The 21,782-nt window shown below is 42.5% G+C and overlaps 1 protein-coding gene across 3 annotated transcripts in view; it reads left to right on the top strand.

The window, feature by feature from the left end:
* LOC124335840 (forkhead box protein P2-like) overlaps positions 1 to 21,782 on the top strand; it is a 43,829-nt gene that overhangs the window by 3,435 nt on the left and 18,612 nt on the right. Inside the window, exon 1 of one of the 3 annotated variants that reach the window (XM_046789325.1) lies at positions 8,688 to 9,201. The exons of 1 other annotated variant lie outside the window; for it this stretch is intronic. The gene's annotated coding sequence lies outside the window, so the exon portion shown is untranslated. Of the gene's footprint in view, positions 1 to 8,687; positions 9,202 to 15,213; positions 15,603 to 21,782 lie in introns of those variants that run through there. One more of the 3 variants, XM_046789326.1, reaches the window with a different exon arrangement.

Below are 21,782 nucleotides of genomic sequence, written 5' to 3'. Positions count from 1 at the left end.
CGACTCGTTGTATATTATAATATGAGAGATTGAAAGCTCTCTAGCTCTTCTGTGCATCAAACGCTCAAACACAAATAAAAATAAGAGTTTCCAGATGTATAGTAATAATGAACGCCGGCTCTGCTTATTGCACGCCGAGCCAAGATTTTCAATTTCGTCCATCCTGTTTAAGACGAGAAGTAAACAGGCACTACTATACTAAATTAATATTTTTGAAAAATGGTAAATTATCAAAAGATTATCGGATGAAATTGAAGATTGAAATTGTAGCTCGGGAAATGTGGGCTGGACGGTGGCAGTCGGTGAGAGTGTTATTCTATATAGAGACCAATATATGCTCTCCGCTTCGATATTATTAGCTGATTTTCGGTTTTATGTAACATATATATACCCTGGCGGTCCCTAATCGTAAAAGCAAAGAGAAAGAAGCGCACATAAGATGTCTGATCAGCGCGATTTCTTTTGTATTCGAGTTGGACCTATATTTTTGATTTGGTGAAGGAGGAAGTTTATTCACCGGTCGTCCAACTTGTTTATCTGATATGGGTGACCAGAGCACACATGACTTATATATTAGATGCTGCTGCTGCTGCTGCTGTATACTAGGCTGTCACTATCAAAAAGATGTGACCAATGACCGCACAATATGTGGCTGGCTAGAATTTTTCTGCTTGCCAACGCTAGATCCACCCGAAAACATATACACTCAAATAAAAGCGCCCCGGCCAATGTCGCCGATCTATATTTGTGTCCTCTATCAAAATCTCTTGTCCAGCTCGGCCTCTCACTACTAGGCATCCGCACATATAGTCCTCGTCCCCCCCTCTCCGAGATCCATCGAAAAAGAATGAAATTCCCCTCTCGTCTCCCACACACACACATACAGCGGGGCTTTCATTTATCGACATATTTATGATGAACAGATAGCGTTTTGATGAGCATCTCTCGGCTGACCGAATGGACACAAGGCCATACGCACACATACATAACACATATATTTATATATATATATATGTACTATATACAGGGCTATATACAGGCGTGTATGTGTATTTGATTGGATGACCGCAAGTCCTCCTGTTTTATGGATTAATATCAAGCGCGGGCGGCTATGAACATGCGATTTCAATATTCTTTGATTGGATGTATAGCCATGTAGGTTCGACCAATATCTAATAGGCTACATACCGCACCAACATATCTGTAGTGTACTATATGCACACGGTGGATTTATTGAGAACCGAACTCATAGGATATAGTATATGTATTATATAGGTATATATATATATATGTATAAGTGTAATAGTACATAAAAAAAGAAGTGGAATGATGAATGGTTAGCTTTTTTGATTGTTGGCTGCGGTGCCATAGCGCCGTAACAAAAGATCCCCATCGTCTTTTAGCTTTTTTCATCTCTCGATTTCTATCGATATAGTACATATCTAATGCTTCTTCGGCTATATCCAAAGTTCTCCTTCTCTACTCACTCTCTACACACTAGTCTTTTCATATTCAAATGGCTTTACTGGTTCTTTTCACATCGCTTCCAAACCATTCATCACCACAGCCTCTTCTAGCTAGCTCTCTCTCTCTCTCTCTCTCAGCCTCTTTTTTCGCATATACATATTATAGATATTCGTAATATTGATGAATTGTATAACTATTTCATGTATGGAACACTTAGATTCTTCCACGTCTATTGCGGTCGTAAAAGAAAAAAAGGCGATTTTTCACCGGCGAAAGGCGGGAAAAAAGAAGTGGCGATGAAAGAAAATCATAAAAAGATTCTCGAGTTTTATGGTGTTGTGTCGTACACACATTCAAATGTTGCGCCATATCGGTTTCGGGTCACCATTCACGGCGCGGCGGCTATTTGTCTCCATTTGACTAGACTGTCAAACGCAAACTGTTGTCGCCTACAAAAGTTTGTAGGTCTTTTTGCCGCAGCACAAGGGCTCTCCTCAATATTATAATAATAATGTATACAAGTATTATATACAAGTAGAGGGCTCCTCCGCTGCTTGGAAATATCTCTGTCAATAAGGGGGCTACCACAAGACGGCCACGGCCGGCTGCTGCTGTATTTATATATATATCGTCCATTTCTTTTATTATTAATATTTTGTCTGCGTCAGTTTGTGTGTGTGTGTGTGTGTGTATACTGTCTGAGAAAGAGTGTGTATATTATCAAGTAATGTTATGTCGATGGCTGTTGAGGACTTGAAGCTGCAACTTTTTGTTCCGTTTTACTTTTTTTCTGGGTCTGAAGCCAAATTCGTCGATGGGCAGCAGCAGCAGTGGCGGGATGTAGTACTAGTTGTGTGTCGTCATTTTGATGGCTGTTGGCTCAGCAAGAAGACACACTTTCGGGTTTTCCTGCTGACGGCTCACAACAGATTATCACACACACACACATAGGGAAAAGAATAGGAAAAAAAGAGTTTCTAGGAGACGACTGTGAAGGAGGGTCGGAGGATATGCGGCCGGTATGGTTATTCCACAGTCAAGAATGCCTATGCCATATAGCCAACGATCGTTTTGATGTTTTTAAATGTCTCAAAGACATTGCCAACAGAGGGTGAAGTCGTGAAGATGGCCATAATGTAAGGACTGTCCACCGTTGGAATCGACACAAAAGGGAGGAGAGAGAGAGAAAGAAAATAAGAAAAGGGCTAGTTTTTCTATCTCCCTAGTCTATATAGCGTGCACTTGTCGTCTTTCCTCGCCTTCTCCCACCCCCAAGTGGGCAGAGCGTCCAGTTGGGAAGGAGCGTGTAGTGTATAGTCCCAGGCAACGTCCGGACCGACGGATTTATTCAGGAGCGCCAGTGACCGGATGTATTGATATTCCGGCCCTTTGGCCGTTTTAATGGCTCCATCTAATCAATCCCGCTCGAATGTAACAACGGGATAGACCGCCGCTAAACTACAGTGCAAGTTATATAGTTTTACTCAGTCTACACACAGTCCCGCCAGTGTATATAAATAGGGACAGCAGCCGCAGAGGTGTAGTATACCCAAGACGACGGGCGGTGACAAGCCGATGGCCTCAACGGAAAAATAACTCGCGGCTTTACACACATTTTTTCCGCCCATGAAACTAAATAAGAAGCGCTTGATTGATTCCATTAGTAATGGCTTTTTTAGTCTTGGGAGGGCTAAATATTGCATCAGAGCGGCGGTTTCTCTGTAACAGTTAATTTTTTCGAGTACATGTTCGATAATACACAGACAACTGCGCATCCGCCCAAACCGCGCCATATACCCCCCCTGCGAATTTAATTTTACCTCCCAATGGGTTTACCCAAGCTGAAAATAAAAATGAAGCGCTTCCTTTTCAAGCTATTATTTTAAAAAAAGTCATACAGTCGACTATTGAAATAACAAGACTAAAATTGATATTTATTTTACTATTTGTAACCATTTTTTGTTGTGTATTAATTTACACAAAGAAACGAGGAAGTTTCTTTTGATTGAGAAAAATGACCACCCACCGCAACGACAGCAACTGTATGATAGTGTTGTGTAACCAGTCTCTCGGATTTGATCGATCCTCTATTCGTAGTACCTTGTTTTTTTTTTATTATTCCTTTTCATATTTCGCGCTAGTTAATCACTTGAGCGATTCCATTCAAACGGGCAGAAGATGATATACCCGCGCTGCATTGTACTCAATTGCCCTCGCTAATTTCATTCGGGGCAGGACTATAGAACACAAACCCAACGACCTACATCGAAGATATTTTTCGGTGAAAGAAGTAATAACAAAAAAGTCAAAATTGATAACGAAGGAATCGCTAAAAATAAAATGCATCGCCACAATATGAATCAATATTCATTCAAGCGTAATAACGTTGCGTTTCAGAAATTGATGTTGAATAATATCGATTTTATAGAGGAACGAGGAATCAAGGAGGAGGGGGGGGGGGAACCGCCCGTCGTTTAGTATCGAAGGAGAAGTTGAGTGGGCAAAAGAGGCAACAACCCCGAGACTGGAACAACACGCTGGCTTGACGGAAGACGGTTAGAAAGGTAAGGATCGCGAGCTGTTGTGTGTGTGTTGACACAGGGGCCAGCTCTCGTCGCGCGTCATCTTTTATTTTAAATATTGTTTTCCCGCGTTCACATAGCAAAAGAGGAGGAGGAGGAGGGTGGTCTATAGCCGGGAGAGTATAGAGTAGAGAGAGAGGTGTTGGTTGCTATAGCAGCAAGGCAGTACATATGACTGGGCACCCAAAGTCAACATTAGGAGGCCCTTCAAAAAGCGCGTCCAACGGTCTCGACACATAGACGCGCGTTGGTCCCTCGCTCCGTTTGCCATCCACAACAGACAACAACACACACACATAGACAACACGCACGGAGTGTATAAGGCCAGTGCACTTTGCTGTTGTTGTTGTTGCTCTTTCTCTCTCTCTCTCCTCCCGCACACACACACGGGGCTCTGAGCAAAGAGAGAGGGCGCAAACGGGAAAAAAGTTTTAAAAAAAAGAGACCCAGTCATCGTCAACACACTTTGCCTCATTATTCTCGTCGTGTTGTTGTTTCTTCTCTCTTCTTCTTTCTATCCAGCAGACTCTTATATACTTCTTATTCTTTTTTTCGGGGCTGCTGGCCTGTTTTGTTTTGTTACGGGCCAGCAGTTGATAAAAGAACAAACAGACAAACGTTGGACGGACTCTTGTATAGTCAATATATTTTCTTCGTATTAAAAATAAAATAAAAAGATCCCAGCAGCGTGTCGTTTCCGTTCAATTCCCACATAAGTTCTCTGACCATTTTTGTTTTGTTTCTCTTAACTCTGTTTTCTTTGAGGCTTCATGTATTGTTTTTAGATTTTGTTAAGTTGCTGCTTAACGAGTCGTGTGTACTACTTTATCGACGTTTCCAATTAGAGTTTGACCTATTGCATCAATATTCTACCTTGGTCAAACATTGAAAAGGTGAACAATTGGGTGGCACGTGTCGATCTAGGTTGGCCTACATTTTCATCGTCCGGTGTATAACACACCTACTACTCAACCAAGAGACGCCCGACGATATTATAATAAAAATTATAGATCTAAAAAGAAAGCGATAGAAAACACAGTTATAGGGGTGTTTGCCGTGTTTCTCCAGAGATCCAAACCAAAACGTCTAGAGAGGCTAGAAAACAAAAACAAGCCGACATCCATTTCTTATTTGTAACTAATAGCCAGGGGATATGGCGATCTTGTTGACCGATCCTGTGGGGATTTTTATATAGGGTGACCCAAAACAATCGATAGTCTATAGCGTAGTAGCAAATAGGCCTACTAGCAGCTATTACTACTACTACTACGTCTAGTACAATTGTAGAGTGAAGAAGCAAGAAGCAAGGTCACATCAAAAATACAATAAAGGTGAAACGATAAGAAAAACAAAAATTGACCAATTTTTTCTTTGAGACACAAACACAAACATTGATCGGACGTCGGTGCCTCATTCATTGACCTTGGGGACCCTCTCCGGATGACCTCCTCCGGTAAAAAAATGACCTCGCGTGACCCTCTAGTAGTTAGTTGATGGTCTTTTAAATCGAAAAGAGGAAGAAGAACAACTCTGTGTGTGTGTATACTGTCATTGTATACACACAAACAACGGGGCCGCCATCATACCCCCCCCCCCCTCTCTAGAGTGAATCCGCTTTTGTGTGTATTAAAAAGAAAAAGTTAGTGGTAAAAAAGAAGATGCTGGCTCATTGTGAATTTTCTGCGCGATGGATCCCTCATGTTATCTTCTATGACAGTCTCCGGTGTATAACACAGACTTGATTGATTTCCAAAGCAGTCCCCTAAACTCGTGTGACAATTTATCGCCTTAATTCTTTAATCATTTAAATGGGCGACAATAGAAGAGCTCAACAGCTTATTGAAATTAATGAACAATATCGTCAGAATCCGATTGTATACGGAGGAGAGAAAATTTAAAAGTTGGCGCGGAGACCGACTGGCGGGTCGGGTTAGTTGGCCTAATAACTTGATGTTGTTACGGCCGGGGCTTGTACTACACACGTACACGAGACGGCCGAAAAACTCACACACCGTGTAATTTCATTTTCCTACCCAAAAACACACAAAACATTAGAATTAGAATAAAAAAAACAAGCCAAATGTTTCCAGTCGATTTTCTATGGGGGGAAAAAGGGCGAACTTAATGAAATCGTTAAATTTTATTGAGACGAAATAACAGTTTTGGAGCGACCGCACGCCGAGATCTCTGTTTCCTCTCTCTCTCTCTCTGTTTGACCGTCTGATTTCGTTATTTCGTTTCAGACGTCAAACAAAAACAACAAAAAAACAAACCCAAAAAGAGGGACAATAAAAATTACAAAAAAATGAAAATGAGCGCCCGAAAACATTTAAACTTGTTGTTGCTGATGGAGTGAGCTCGTTAAACGCACATAGCCGCCGCAGTTATAACCGTCGTCATCTCCTTCTTAAAGCTCTTTTCTTCAATCATTAAACAAACATCAATTTTTTGTTTCGCCTTTGTGTGTGTTTTTCATTTCGGGGGAAAAACCAAAATTGGAGAGGGGAGAACGCGCAACCCCAACATCGTTGCAAATAGGCGAAAAATAAATATATCAACCAAATTTTTTCTGATATTTTTAAGCACCGGAAGCGGGTGACATCATCGCGTTCCGCCAATTGGCGTAACAGAAAGTGCCGTTTGCCAGAAAACAAAAAAAAAACAAAATCAGAAAAGAATTTATTTCTTTTAATTCCCTTTTGTTTTTGGCAATGCGACCATGTCTGATATAATCCATTGATTTCTTTCGTTCGTTGGTTACGGTCAGAGAATTTTCTCATTCATTCATCTCGAAATAAAACAAAAAAAAGGTGTCGAGACCTTTATTACACTCGGGAGCGGACCATTTCCAAATCCGGATAGCCCACCATCCGTCGGCCTTCCGCGCAACGCCCGGAAGGGCTTCTATCCAAACTTATTGCCTAAAAGTTGATGTCCCCCAGTGCTCTCTGCTCTACTCTCTCTCTCTGTGTACCAAAAGAAACAAGAAAACATTGAATGTTCTCCTTTCAAGTCAAAAAAGAGTCGCGTATTTTTCATATTATAGCATTTTGGGTCCAGCTTGTGATGGACGACCGTCAACCACGATGGCGCTTATATAACTTGTTCTCCTCCTTTCCTCTTTGTAACAAGAAGCGAAAAAATCAAAGCGAAAAAAAAATATAATGTTAAAAATAAGGCGACGAGGGTGGAAGCTAGAGAGCGGACAAGAATGCCAAAGCAGTTACATATGGATATCGGGAACACATAAGGAATGCCGTTTTCCTTGTGTTACAACACAACCGAAAAACGCGCGGCTTTTCTTCTTTCTTTTTTTTGACACTGGTGTAGAGCTATAGCTGGTTTCCCTTATTCTGGCTGTATATATTTTCTGCGCAGTGTCCAATGACTTAACGCTGGTAATCATTGGTTGGGAAGTCAGGAAGAAGAAGAAGAAGGGACACGGCGAAAAATACGGAGGACGTTTTTTGAGTTTTTGAGGGGGAGTTATTTTTCACAGAAAAAGAAGAAGAAAAAAGAAAAAGAGGCTGTCAGACATAAATTACATCGGCTGCGAAAGGTATACATATATATAACCCTGGCTATATACCTTTAGTTGCTGAAAATGCCCCATTGTAAACTTGCGTGTGTATTCGTGTGTTAGTCTCTGTTAGTTTGGTGTGTGTATATGTTATAGTGATGCACAGGCTGTGTGGGTCGAGGGTGGGAAGGTGGGCCTCTTCTTGTTTCCTTGGGTGGCCAATACAAGAACACCAGAGCAGCTAAGCAAGAGAGAGATGCAATAGTCTGTTCAAGACGAGAGGTCACTTACCCTCAACTCGTAAAAATAAGAAGAAAAAATTATTTTCCCAAACTGCGGAATAGAACACAGAGAGCTGTTGATTAACTTTTGAAAAAAAGTCCTTTTTTTCCACCCTTTCGACTCCCTTTCATTTGGTAATCAAACGGCGACCGCCAACAGATGGCCGAGATTCAATCAATGCGGGAAATTCGAAACTGGGATGATGGTGGCTGCCGCATCACAGTCTCGTTCGATGTGATTGTTGATTTTGTGGGTCTCTAACCATCGTTAAGTTGTTGGAAAAAAAGGACATTTTGCGCGTTGTTTGGAGAGAGATCTAGATTTCATTTTGCGATAGGTCTCACATGACGTCACGGGCTAATCTGACAAGGAGGTGAGGTGACAGAAAACAAAAAAAAAGGTGGCCCTTTCTTCGTAAATGGGCTCAACTCGACGTCGACCGTTTTGTTGTCGACTTTCAAATGATAATAATAATTATACAAAGAAACGAGCTGAGAGAATGAACTAAGGGTGAACCAAACAAAAAAAAAATTTGTCACACCAACTTCCAAATTGTCCAAGTTTCCTTTTTTTTTTGTTTAAAGTGTGCCTGGAAAAACTGGTTTTCTGAGATTTTTCTTACAAGCCAAACCCCCCTTAAAACTAACCCCCCCTCCCACCACCTTCCTCATAGTGTAGTCTATAGTACCTAAACCCTCATCCAATTGGGACTACCACCCTCCCACCACCCCCTCTGTACACATAGCACACAGAGAAGAGATCTTTTCCATCTTCTTGTGTCGAAGGAAGAACAAACTGTGTGCGTAGTACAAGTCGAAGAAGCGAATGGTCAGCAAGTTCCAGCCACCACACCACAGAGACTCATTAGACTTCCTTTCTTAGACAGGAGCAGAAGCAGAAAAAAGGAAGTTGCACCGAGTTTTGATTTTTAAAAAGTGAACTGAATTTTTTGTATTTCAAACTCTCAATCATATTGACTCCAATCGCATCTCCGCATCACCTGTGCTGTTTGTTCATCCGGTGGACGTCCGCAAAGACATATAGACGCTTCCAGTTGTTTTATTTTGTTTTGTGCTGGAATTTACTCGGTTGATGGACGTATAGCCGTCCGGCAGTTATTCAGGATAATTCTACGATATTATTGTGATTCAAACTGAGAGCTGGTGCTGTTTTTTTTTTTACTGTGAGAATTAAAAGGCGCACGAAATTTCAAACGGAGCGCGCGAATTGGAAGCGCGCCCCTATACATTTATAGAGACAAACGGCCCAGCTGAGTGTACAGTGTCCGAGACGGACAAGCTTCCGGCTGTCGAGGAATTACGGCGCCGCCCTCTTTCGGCTATTATACCCGTAAGTTTCCAGAATTTCAATTATATTTTAAAAATAGCTAATAATCGAAATATATAGCCTATAATATGGGATTCCCAATAGAAAGGTGAACATATTCAACCGCGAGGTGGAATTCCAGATATTTAAAATGCCTTAAATTACTACGAATTTCGAATGCAATGTCATTCAATTTGAAGGTCTCAGTAGAGACCTTTAAAATCGTCAGTTCAACGTATATTAAAGGATAATTTGTTTTTAATTGAATGACGTTTCAGACCCGAAATGCATTTCCTCTAGGGAAAAGATTGGAAAAAAAAGGAAGAAACAAAAAACAAAAACAATTGATGTATACAAGATATATATGAGGGTGTAGGATCGGTAGAGGGGGGAGGTGTCCATTGATATCTCAAGCTAAAAGTGTCCCCGCCGATTCTCTGGCAGTGCCCGACTGCTGTCGATGAGATCTCTAATAGCTTTTCTTGTCCTTTTTTACCCTGCTCTCCAGTCCAGCAGGCGAGGAGGGTAGGAGGTCATTCATTATTGAAATTCCGAGCTCCTCCTTCCCTGCTGTATATAGCGCACAGCCTCTATGCTCAAGTCACAGATACTTTGTGTCGCGAACGTTTTTCTCTTTCGTCCCGGCACGAAAATTCGACCGGGGTTTCCTTTTTCCCCTACGCGAACACTGGAACACACAGGTCAGAGCTAGCCGTTCCAGCACACACAGTTGTTCCATCTCCCGTTTCAAAAAAATACCATCTCCCCTCCTCTTTTTCTCTTGTATTCTTCTACCATTTTTGACTGTTTTTCTCCCCCAAGAAGAGAAAAAAAAGCATTTTACGACACTTCCGAGCGCGGCTCAAACACAACTGGCAAACACGGTGAGTGCTGGTCAGTCAGTCTCTCTCTATATATCCATTGCGTCGTTGTTAACACAAGGTCCCATAGTCCCATATAGTGTGTGGGAGGGGTAACTGGAACTTTTTTTCTTCTGGACCACGGACGACTTTTTTTTTCGTTTTGTTTCTTATTATATTCCCATAGACCGCGCGCTGGTTTTTCGCCTTCAAATTTCAATGCACCTCCTCTTTTTGTTATGTATGTTTCAGTTCAAGAAAAAAGAGGCCCCCCCAAAAAAAGACCCTCGATGACCGATATGTCTATAGCTATTTGAATTTTGCCGCTGCAACCAAACTCTTCTAAGAAAAAGAAAAAAAAATCTCGTCACACACACACACACAACACAAGACCATATAACCAGAAAAGCTCCTCCTTTCTTTTTTCCATCTATTTCTCACTGGTACACAACACAATCAAGACTTTTTTTTTGCTTTCCCCTTGACCATATGGACCCATTCAATGAATTGCCATGGTGTCTCTTTTTCTCTCTTATTTGGCTGTGGGTTGTATAAATGCCACGGTAATTTTTCCAGTTGCGTTTTCACTATATACTTTATATATATAACATAATAAACAAAACAAAAAAAGAATCTTTGTGGGAGAGAGTCAAATGCTCAGGTCAACAGACAATAGATATATATAGGGTGGGTGCTGCTGCGCTAGCTGTGCTCTGCGTTAAAGTTTCTGTGTGAAAACTGTGAAGCGCGTTTCTTCGGTGGTGCTGGTATTGTCCACGCAAAAATAATATGCTCGGACAAACAGACACGAGAGTCGACTCTCTTTTGGCTGGAACACCTGGGCTGTTTAAAAGCGAGTGGTTAAACGAACTGGAGGAAAAGGCGATCCCTAACTTAGCTAGACCAAAAAGTCGAAAAAGTGAAACTGTGTTGCCCTGCTACTGACTTCCACAATTATAATCTATAGTTTGAGTTTTCTTCTTTCATCCAATGTTTTCTGCTGGCTCTATAATACAACAGCCGGCGAGCGGGCGCTACTATCCCGTTTCGTTTTGAATCCCGAATATAAGTTTTAGATTCCCGAAATGAAAAGCTGACTTTTTGTTTTATTTTTTGATTTCTGTATAAAACATTTGAATGTGTTGCGCTGTGCTACTGTGTACAAATAAAAGTTCATTTCCATTTTGACACAACCAGAAAAGGGTGGAGGGGTTTGAACTCTTCCGGAAAGAGAGAATAGCCCCTTCCGATGATGGAGAGCGAGAGAATAAGAGATGGGAAGTGAAGATGTGTGTATATAGAGTCGACCAAAAGTTTTGTGTGTGTGTCTATATATGAGGCTGCTGCTAGCTCAAGAGTATACGGCTACGATTGCCATATACTATCGTGTTTGTATTTCTCTTTTGGCCTCTCTCCTTTTGGGCGCAGGAGACGTCGGCCGACGAGACTTGATCAACTTGGGCCGACGCAAACGGGGCGCACTCACCCAAAGACGAGGTCTAGTATATATACGTCGTAGGAGTAATACAGTGGGGCACGAAAGACACAGCCGAGCAGGGCTATACTACTAATTGGAATAATGCAAATGAGCAAGTTGCTTTCTCTCATATGCCTACATGTGCTGCTTCTGCTGCCGGCCCACCCAACCCCCCTTTGCAGCCCCTCTTCTTTTCAGTATATAAGCAAGAGATAGAGAGAGCAAGTGAAGTATATTAGACTATAGGCAAGAGAGTATATATAGTGAGCGCAAAAGTCGCTGGCGAACCTTTCAATAGTTGACGAAGCGTTGTCTTTTATGTTGCTAATTAGTCGGTCCGTATATCTAGTAGTCATTTTTGTGAGGAAGAAGAACAAGAGGCTGGCCGCCTACTCCTCCTCACTGCCTTCTCGAGATTTTCTTGTTCAACACAAACTCGTGTGGCCAATCGGCATCGCTCCCCTTCTTAACTCATAGTCGACTGCATTGGCAAGCAAAATTTGAAAAGCGCTCTCCGCTAGACCGCTGCAAAGAAGGAGAAGAAGACCCAACTGATTTTCCGTATTCAAAAGACGCACCACCACCAACTCAGCCAGAGAGCAAATGTCTTTTTATTTTTTCTTCTTTGACTTTTTGCTCGCCAAAAATGAGGATATAAGCAAATGAGAGACACACTCTGAAACTAAACTAAACTAAAAAAAAAAAACGTTTGGTCAATAATCAGAAACTATACAAAGAAAAACTGGGGTGGAATTCTCAATTTCACACACAAGTTCTTTCTTTTTTGATGAAGGGGGGGTTGAATATTTACTCCTATCACGACAGAGCTCAACTCCGAGCCGGATGAAAAGCTCCTCATGTTTTTTCTTTTTTTTTATTCTATGCGCATTTTTAATATTCCGGATGTGTGTCTTATATACGCTTACCTATATACTGCACGTAATGTTGGTGATGTATTACGAGGAGGTATATGAATTATAATATTCGTTTCCTTTTTTGTTCTTTTTTTGTGACCGAGCGCAGCGCACGCCAGCCCACAGTTCGTCCCATTAATTGGCTGTCGTGTGTGTGCAGTTTTTCTTGTGCGATATTACATACGGTACATAATATTTTGCTTAGTGTCTCATATACACACACATATACAGTCTATGTATGTGTGTGCAGTCGTCGACGGTTGTTATCTCATCCGCCGGGGAAAAAAAATTAAAAAAAAAGTTCATTTTGTCTGTACGTGTGTGGGCGGGATGAAATGTATAATGGATTTGACATTTCAACCTAAAAATAAGGCGACACACACAATTGTTTCGTGATGTACCGATGTCCTTACATATATATAACACTCGTGATTTTTTTCTTTCGTCCCGTCCCGACTGCGCTGTAATACGATGAGCTCTTGTTTGGTCTGCAACGCTCGTCGGTTAATTGATGTAGAAAAATATAGGAAGTTTGAGACCAAATCACGCTTGTCCCTCTAAAACATATTCGTGTTGCGGTGATGAAACTTTTTTTTTTTTTGTTTCCCCCCTTTTTGTATTTTTGTATTTTATGATTTGATGATGGAGTCGGCCGGTGGTACTATTAAATGTGTAACCCTAATCATTATTAAAGGGTTATCACAGAATGAACGTATATCCCTCCCTTTTCCAACCTCATCACCTCTTTTTGGATCAAATATAAAAAAGTTTCGTTTTAGTTTTTTGTTCTCTTCCCCTCCGGCACGGTTATTTTGCTGGTGGTGGTGGTGGGGTCCGCCGACTTGTATGTGGCATGTCATCATCAACAAATTGTTAGGAAAAAAATACAACAAATTGTCGCCAAGTTATCGATCAAATGTGTGCTGGCGCCGGCCGCATACAGAACCGCGCACACCGTGTACTATAGACATTTAGACGCACAGGCTCGGGATGTTATGTTATACTGCAACCCGCGGTTAAGGGATATACTCTGCTAGGGTTTGCGGTGGTGACGTGTCACATCAATTAGCCACTTTGCCAAGGGCTCATGACCCGCCCAAGTCGCTCGTCTGATAGAAAATTGTGCCGGGCCGACATTTATGAAAATATAAGAAGAAGCCCAAGATGGCGTGACGTGAGCAGGTTCAAACTCGTCTGTTCCATACATTCATTTTCGTAGCTATATCAATGCCATTTGTGTGTGGGCATGCATAGGTAGAAATTATATCATTAATTGACGACGGTAATCAACTTTTCTGACTTGATAATTTCTAAATCGAGTTGTCGTTTGCCAGAAATGTCTTTTATAGATCCTCCTCAAGGTGGAAAAGGTTATTTCGTCTTAACACCTTTGGCTGGCGTGGGAGGGAGGATGTGTGCGTTTGATGACTTAATTTTTTGTCACATCAATTAGCCACACTTGGCGGGAGCGGTGAATCAAGTCGACGTCGGCGTGAACAAAAAGACAAAAAAAAGAAAGAGAAAAAGGTTCTCTGTCGTCTATTCCAAGTATTTCGGTCGGAAGCGTCGACAGCGTCTTCCGCGTTTTGCGTCTTTTATTTCGTTAACGAAAAGGTTCATTTCTTTTTGTCTTTTATTTTCTTTTCTCTTTACTTGATTCTAATAATGATCCTCACCGGTGATGGCCTGGCCACCACGCCGATTGATATTAGATCACGATGGTCACGGACAGATTTATACAGTCACGCAAGGGGGGCCGGCCCGCCAGCAGCGCTCAGTCTGGCGAATTATCTCTAGCCCAGCAGACTTGATATTTCCCGCTCCCGACTGGCCGGACTCTGCTTCTCTCCGTGTCTCTGCATATAATACATACAAATATATTTATAATATAGCTGCGCGTTTGCTGGTCCCACAACCACCACATCAGCCATAGCTCTCTCAATAATGGAACGCGCAATCGGGTCGATTGGCGTTTGGCAATTAAAGTGAATAAATCAAGCGCCGCCGCCCCTGACGCTAGTATAGTATACGTCGTCGTCATGGAAGATTCTCATGCAATCGACCGACTGTCTACTATACACTATTACGTTAATGTGTAGGTCTCTCTGCTCGGCTCTGCTGTGTGTAGGTATCTTGCAGACATAGTAGGTATATGAGTGCACCGATGGATGGATGGATGGATGGATGGATTGTTGTTTTTCGTCGCAATTCGTTCGGGAGAAGAAAACAAAAAAACGGGCAAGGCAGCGCAGTAGCGCGCGGGTTCTCCCGCCTGGCCAGCTAATTAATTTTCTCTTTCTCTCTTATGTCTGTATGTGTGTGTGTGTGTGTGTGTGTGTTGACTGCCAACTTGTTTACTCTCTTTCTCTCGCTGTCGGCCATCTTGTTTTTTGGAGGAAGGGGAAGAGATTGGGAAGGGGGGGGGGGAGGAAGGAAGGGCAAGGGAGTTGAGTTGTTGTTGTTTATTATGGGATGCAATATAAGAGCCGTTGCTAACGACAAACAAGTCTGAGGGAGGGAGGCGAGAGGGAGAAGCAATAGAGGGTGGTGCAGTAGATAGTGTGCAGGGAGGGAGAGCTTTTAAAAATGAGGGCGAAGGTGGAGTGGGTGGTGCTGGAGACCTGATGGAAGGAGAGAGAGGGTGGCGCGCGGACGAGCGGGGGGGGGGGCTTCAAGTTTATCCAGCGCCAACAACAACAACAACAACAGACCCCCTCCTCTTCCAAGGCTTTCCTTCTGATGGACGGTCACGTCACCAACACACACACACACACACACAGTGAACAGACCCACACACACACACACACTCACGAAACCTGGTGTGCAGCCACCAGTCGCTCACTCACTCCTCTGGCGCTCTTCTCGTCGCTTCATTCAAACTTAACACCGAGCCCGCGCTATACCGCACCGCGCTCATCTCTGCTATCCACTCCCGCAAAAAAACAATTTTCTTTGACCGCAGTTTAATTGGATTAAATCGACGACAGCAGCCGCAATTGTGTGTGTGTTGATTGACGCTACTAATTCAATCGAAACAGTTTTCGCAAGTTTTTTGGGTATTTTTATTTGAGTTGTTTCAACCAATTTGTTTTGTTTTAACCGGCGTTTCGTGCGCGTTTCAATTTTCAATCGACTGGAACACGCGGACAAAAGGATGACTCGGCTTTTCTCCAGGTTAGAATAATGAGATTATTTTCAATGTGTACGTCATTTGTGCATAAATTTTTGGTTGGGCCGAGACGATTATCTTTGCCGCTATTTTTATACCCAAATGTCAAAGTCTGACCGACTTCCGAATAACAAACCCCCCCGCACACGCACAGACACAGAGACACACACACGCGCATTCCTCTGTTGATTGCGACTCGCGGGGGCATATGGGGACGCGAGACGACTTGTTGTTCTGCTCGCTCGGCTCCCATATAACCCCAACGAATCGAAAATACGCGAGAAATTCCCGAGCGGTTCTTGATTTCTTTTGATTGGATCGCCTCTGATTGCATGGAGTGATCCATCTTGATTATTATTGTTTCGTCATTCAGTGCGGACCTGGGGGACTCGAAAATATACTCACGATTGTTCATCTCTTGTGAAAGAGCAATAACAACAACAAGTTGAGCAGTTTTCTTTTATTATTATTATCTCTTGTCAAATGATTTTCTTGTTTTTCTTCCGTCCGCCGCCGGTGTCCACCCCCTATTGATTACCGCCGGGCCTGGTCGGATGTGTTTATCAATCTCCGTGTGTTTCTTTTTTTTACCCCTGGCGCATATGCCAATGGACATAGACAGCAGTCTCAGCGGTTGACCGGGCAACGTCAACCTATTATTGAATCTGTTGAAACTCTATAGTCTTTCTCTCTCTGTTCTCTCTGTGTATGTGTGTGTGTGTTTGTTGTAGTTTATTTATATGTTGGGTAACTCGTCCATCCAAACATTCTCTCTAGACAGAGACGGACAATGTAGAGTTTCGCATTTCTTTCGAAAGTCCCGAGTCCATTCAGCCAACAAATCTCGTGAATTATTAGAATAAACCTAATCATCCAGCAGAGCAGCAGACCAGCCACAGCAATAGCCCTTAATGATCATCTTCTTCTTTCCCTAACTGATGGATGGAGGGGAGCAGACGGGGGGGGGGAGAGAAAGGGTCGATATTATACCCACGAAAACAACAACAACAACAACAACATCCACCAGCATCCGGCGGCGCGCATAGCCTTCCCAGGTATCCGCACGTCAAAAAATTCTCCGAGCTGACGCATTGCCAACAAAAACGACTATGGCCCCCAAAAAAAGGAGCAACAACAACAACAACAACAGTCAAAAAATAATAAGCTTTGGAATTCAAATCTAATTTTCGAAATGAGTCGTTTGTAAAAGTAGAAAAAAAAGTGGGTGTGTTTTTAAAAACGAATTTCTCCGAATGCGATTGTTTTTCTTCTTTCAATGGGGAAGGAGGGGGTAGTAGCTAGCAGACGAAAATAAGAAGGAAAAAGATAAAAACAAAAAGTCAATAGACAAATATTTTGTCGATAGAAAACGGTTGCCCGTGGAGAGAAAGAAACTGCAGGAAGAAGAAAATACGATGGTCTCTACTACTCTCTTAGTATACACACAGAGCAGTAGTAGAGTATATATGTGTTGTTGTTGTTGTCTGCTATTGCTGCTGCTGTCCCTCTGCTGTTCGTGTTTGTGTTTTGTGGCGAATGGGCGGATGGGGGGCGAAAGAAAAAGAAGGGAGAAGAACTTTCTATTTATCTCCCGGGATGTTTTTCGGACAACATCTAGGACATGCCAAAGGAATAAGAGAGAGAGAGAGTGGGGGTATGTGTATATACTCCTCTGGCCGGGCGCGGGAAAAGAGCCGGGTGGAAGATGTTGTTGACTGTGTTGTTTCGCCCGGCTGCATCTCCTTCATTCCCCCCTCTTCTTCTTCTTCTTTCCTGCATATATACCCTTTTTTTTCTCCTTCTCTCTCTGTCCACCGTGTACGTACGTGTGCCAACACAACAACCCCCAACGACCTCGGGACCTTATTTTCCCTTTTCTCCCTTTTTGATTTCGCTGATGTGGCCTCTGACCTGTTTTTGTTGTTCTGGGCTGGGCTGTTGTTGTTGTTGTTTTTGGGGGCCTCGCGTCTCCCCGTCTATATCTATAAGGTTCTTCTTGTTGTTTTGTTGCTCATCTCCTGATGGATAGTTTTCAACCCCACACCATTCTTGGAGGGGGCCAAAGGGAAAAAGAAAATGATTCATGGCTCTTCTTCTTCTTCATGATGTTGTTATTTGCTGCTGGTTCCATCCCGCTGGAATTTCCTACCGTACCCGAAAAACAAACGAAATCGATCGAACTTCATTATATACTCCGGGGGTAGTACAAAATATCAACTTTTGTTCATTTTTGCCGATTCCGGTCGACAACAGGAAATTTCAAAAAAAGAAAAAAAAGGAGCGTTGAATTGCGCCAAAGTTTTTTGTGTACAGTTTGGGCATTCGCGGAAGCGGATGACAGAGAGAAGGATTCGTTAAAAGTGGGGCGAATAGTTTTATCAACAAGCGCCGAGAGTACGGTAGTAGTACACAGTAGTAGTCTATCATATATAGCAGCAGCAGCAGAAGAGTCGTCGGGAGATGGTGTAGTAGTATCTATAGAACCGCACGGTAGCGCTCATATATATAGTCAACTCGCCAGATTAAACACACACACAAACATACACACACACACAACAACGAACGCACGACAAGAAACGCCGTCGTCAAAAGTTTCGGGCAGCTCACTCTATCCTATATATCCCAACTCTCGATGTCACCAACCGCCACCCTTTTATATATCCCACACAACATAACATGTGTATATATGTGTATACCTGTCGTGAAAACATCAGCTCGACGACCAGAGCAGTTTGGGGTTTTTTCTTTTCTTTTTTTTTTTGTTTTTGGATGGCAAGCAAAGCAAAGTCTTCCCTAATTGCTTGTTTATCTAATTGTTGCTGCCAACACAAAACTTTGTGCCGGTTTGAAAACGGGAGGAGGAAAAAAACACAAGGGGGTGGTGGTGGTGGTACACTATATATCTATAAGTAGCGAGGCGGCTCTACTTCAACCTGCTCCTACTACTACACCTGCACCTCGCTGGCACCTTTGCACACGCGGGCAAGAGAGAGAGAGGAACGCGCGCGTGCGTTTACTAATGAATTTCGGCTCGACAAACTTCTTGGATGGGTATGTGTATACATAAGAACGCGGAGACAACAACAAACACAACACAAACAATTTAGAAAGAATAAAAAACGTTTCCACGGATACGATTTCAGATGTCATTCCACCAGCAACCCGCTAAAATGTCTTGATATATCCGGATCAATAATCTGCCGTTTTTTTGTTATTTTAAAATTCCCTCCGTTTTTTTATTTTTTATTTTGCGCAAATTAAAAAAGAAAATTAAGACGGCCAATTATTTTCGTTAGAAAATAATAAAAGAAATTCCACCTTTTTTGAGAGATGTAAAAAGTCGACATCATTTTCAATTCGTCGCTCTATCAAAAGCTATATGCGGTGCGGAGAGAGGAGAGAGAATGATGCGCACGTCGGAGTGAACAGTGTTTCTCTTTTCTTTTCTGTCGTTCGGTTGCATGACAAATGATTGAAGATGGCGGAACATCTTTTTTTTTTTGGCCCAGGCAATCGAAATGGTTTTTCAGCGTATACACTTTATATATCGTATAGTGTATAGGGAAGAAGAAGAAGATAAAAGAAGAAGAAGAGGCTTTGCGATGATGCGCTTTTCAAATGTCATGTCCACACGCGTTGGCGGCTGCCGTACCGCCCGCCGCTTTCGATTGATGAACTCCCGGATCATTTCGGATATCTGGCGCTCTTTTCTCTCTCCCCCCCCCCTTTTTATACTACATCCATGCCTTGGCTATGATATCGTTTCCCCCTTCTTCTTTTTCCGCCCGCATCCGATCGTTTGGCTGTATCTTTCGGACGGTGTACACAAAAAAATGCAATGGCCCGGTCATCGAAAGGTTTTTTTTTTACCATCAATAAAAATGGTCAGCCTTCTTCTTTTTTTAAAAAAAGGAGAAAAATTTGACCACATTTTTTCGCGGAGCCGCAGTCGGCCGTAAGGATATATGGCAAAAGGTATATATTAATATATGAAGCTGTTGCCGGTTGATGTGTTTCTATACTTAGTCGTGTAGGATAGACATTCTGCATAGGTTGATTCCAATGTTCTATATCCCGTCGAGTTGTCAAAAGGGCCCCCCGTTTTTCTTGTTTGACGAATTGTTCCATGAGCCGGTAGTCCACCATCCATCATCGGCAATACTATAAAAGCTGCTAGAACATTTCATTTGTCGGTTAAGGGGCGTTTGTATATACAGGAGGCAAGGTCCGCCCTTAAAAAATAAAATACCTAGATATACTATAACACAAAAGAATCTAAACTTCTCGCCTCGATCGGCTCTCAGCTGTATTTCTCTGTGGTGGTCCATTTCTTTTGGAGATTCGTTGCGCTGACTTCATCAATGAATGGCTGATCAAGCATCTTCCGGCTTTTATTTTGTTTAGTTTTCTCCCCTTGGTCCTCCCTTTTCTTGTTGTCTTCTCCGATTCACAAAAGATATACACAAGAAGCTGAACGACATTTTCGCCGGCTGTCAAAAGGAGAGAGGGGCCGCGCTGTGCTGTGTGCGCTATATAGTTGCCGGTAGTCAAAAGGGCAATCGCGGCCTATAATATCCTCCAGCGGTGCTGTTTTGTCTTATATATATTGTGTTGTGTGTTTTGTTGGATCAGTGGCTTCTGCTGCTGGGTTGCGCTGCTTTATTGTTGGGCTGTTTGGTTCCGGTCCAGTTCGCTCGGCTGACTGCCCATGGAATGGGCTTCGAATAGCGAAGGAAACGAGCGTTAAAATATAATTTCCCGAAAAGGAAAATATGAATCACAGTTGAACGATTTAAGAGGCGGAATTTCGCCCGGCCTCCCCATCTCATACAAGTTGAAATTCTTTTTTGGGTAGAATTATTTTCCACTTGCTGAATTATTATATTTCTAGCTCTCCCATGGTTTTGGGAATATATAACTGAAATTGTTCCGGCATCCATTCAAACGATCAAAGTTCACACACTATATAGTATGTGTATTAACGACTCTCTCTACGTGCTGCGTACATAAAATAGTGGCGACTATACGTTACTACATTAACAACATATCACATCAAAAATCGGGTACGCCCGCAAAGAGTTTGAAGGGCCAAGAAAAAAGGGAAAAAAAAGTGAGGCGCGGGCGACTTTGAATGTCGAGCCGGGCGGTGGAAGCAGCGGAGTAGCGAAAATCATAGATCTCTCCGCTCCAGCAGCTCGAACCCCCTTCTTGGTATACAACAGCGTATATAACACACAAGGAGGCCTTGTGCTGCTGTGCTGTATGCTGCTGCTTTCACCTCTTTGCATTTTCCCCCATTGAAGAGAAAGAGAGAGAGACCGATGATCTATATATTTTATTCACTCGATGATAAACTATCGCTCAAAGGGGAAAACCAGGGTCGACTTTTGCCACTTTTTTTTTTATAAGGGAGTATATAGTGGTGTGGGCCCTTCAACCTTCAACTCCATCAGTTGCCGCCGACACATTTTTTCGGGGGTGTTTGATTAAACCTATAGACGGTATAGTATAGGGGCGTTCAATAAAGTCAAATTTATTTTTTCAATTTGAATTTTTCAATTTTATTAATGAATCAATGAAGTGCTGACTGTCAAATTTCAATGTAAGGTCCTTCATTGGCTGCCAACCGCTAGGGAAATTTAAAAAAAAAAGGCTATAATTGTTGATTATTTACACGTTTACAGTGCGGTAATCACTTTGAAATTTTTTTTTCAAATGACGCGGGCGATGGTCCCGGAATTTCCCATTGAAAAACAGAAGCTGATAATAATAAAACAAATGGTAAAAGCCAAATAGGCCTAAATTATATTACAAAAAAAAAAATCAAAAGAAGTCCATCTCCTTCCCTTATTCTATTCTAATCTCTACATCAGTTGAGATTGTGAGAGCGGTTGATGATGCCACGATACGGCTCATGGTGGCTTGTCAAAAAGAAAAGGGAGGGAGTCGACGGCCGATACGAATCGGAAGGTGTCAGTGTGCTGGGAGCAGAGAGGAAGAAGTAGCAGGGAGTTGGGTGGGCTTTCAATATACAAGACAAAAGCAGGTTTTTTTTTTGTCTCTTTTCTTTTGGGTGGGAGGAAGAATGAGGAGGCGGAGTAGCACTGGTGAGGTACACCGTCGAGTTGCATCGGCGCGCAAGTTTCTTCCCTTTTCATTTCCCTCTCATTTTCTTATTTCTTCGT

This window comes from Daphnia pulicaria, chromosome 4 (assembly GCF_021234035.1).
Source record: "Daphnia pulicaria isolate SC F1-1A chromosome 4, SC_F0-13Bv2, whole genome shotgun sequence".
Lineage (NCBI taxonomy): Eukaryota > Metazoa > Arthropoda > Branchiopoda > Diplostraca > Daphniidae > Daphnia > Daphnia pulicaria.
Note: the sequence above shows the minus strand (reverse complement) of the source record. Positions and strands in the feature narration are given on the sequence as shown.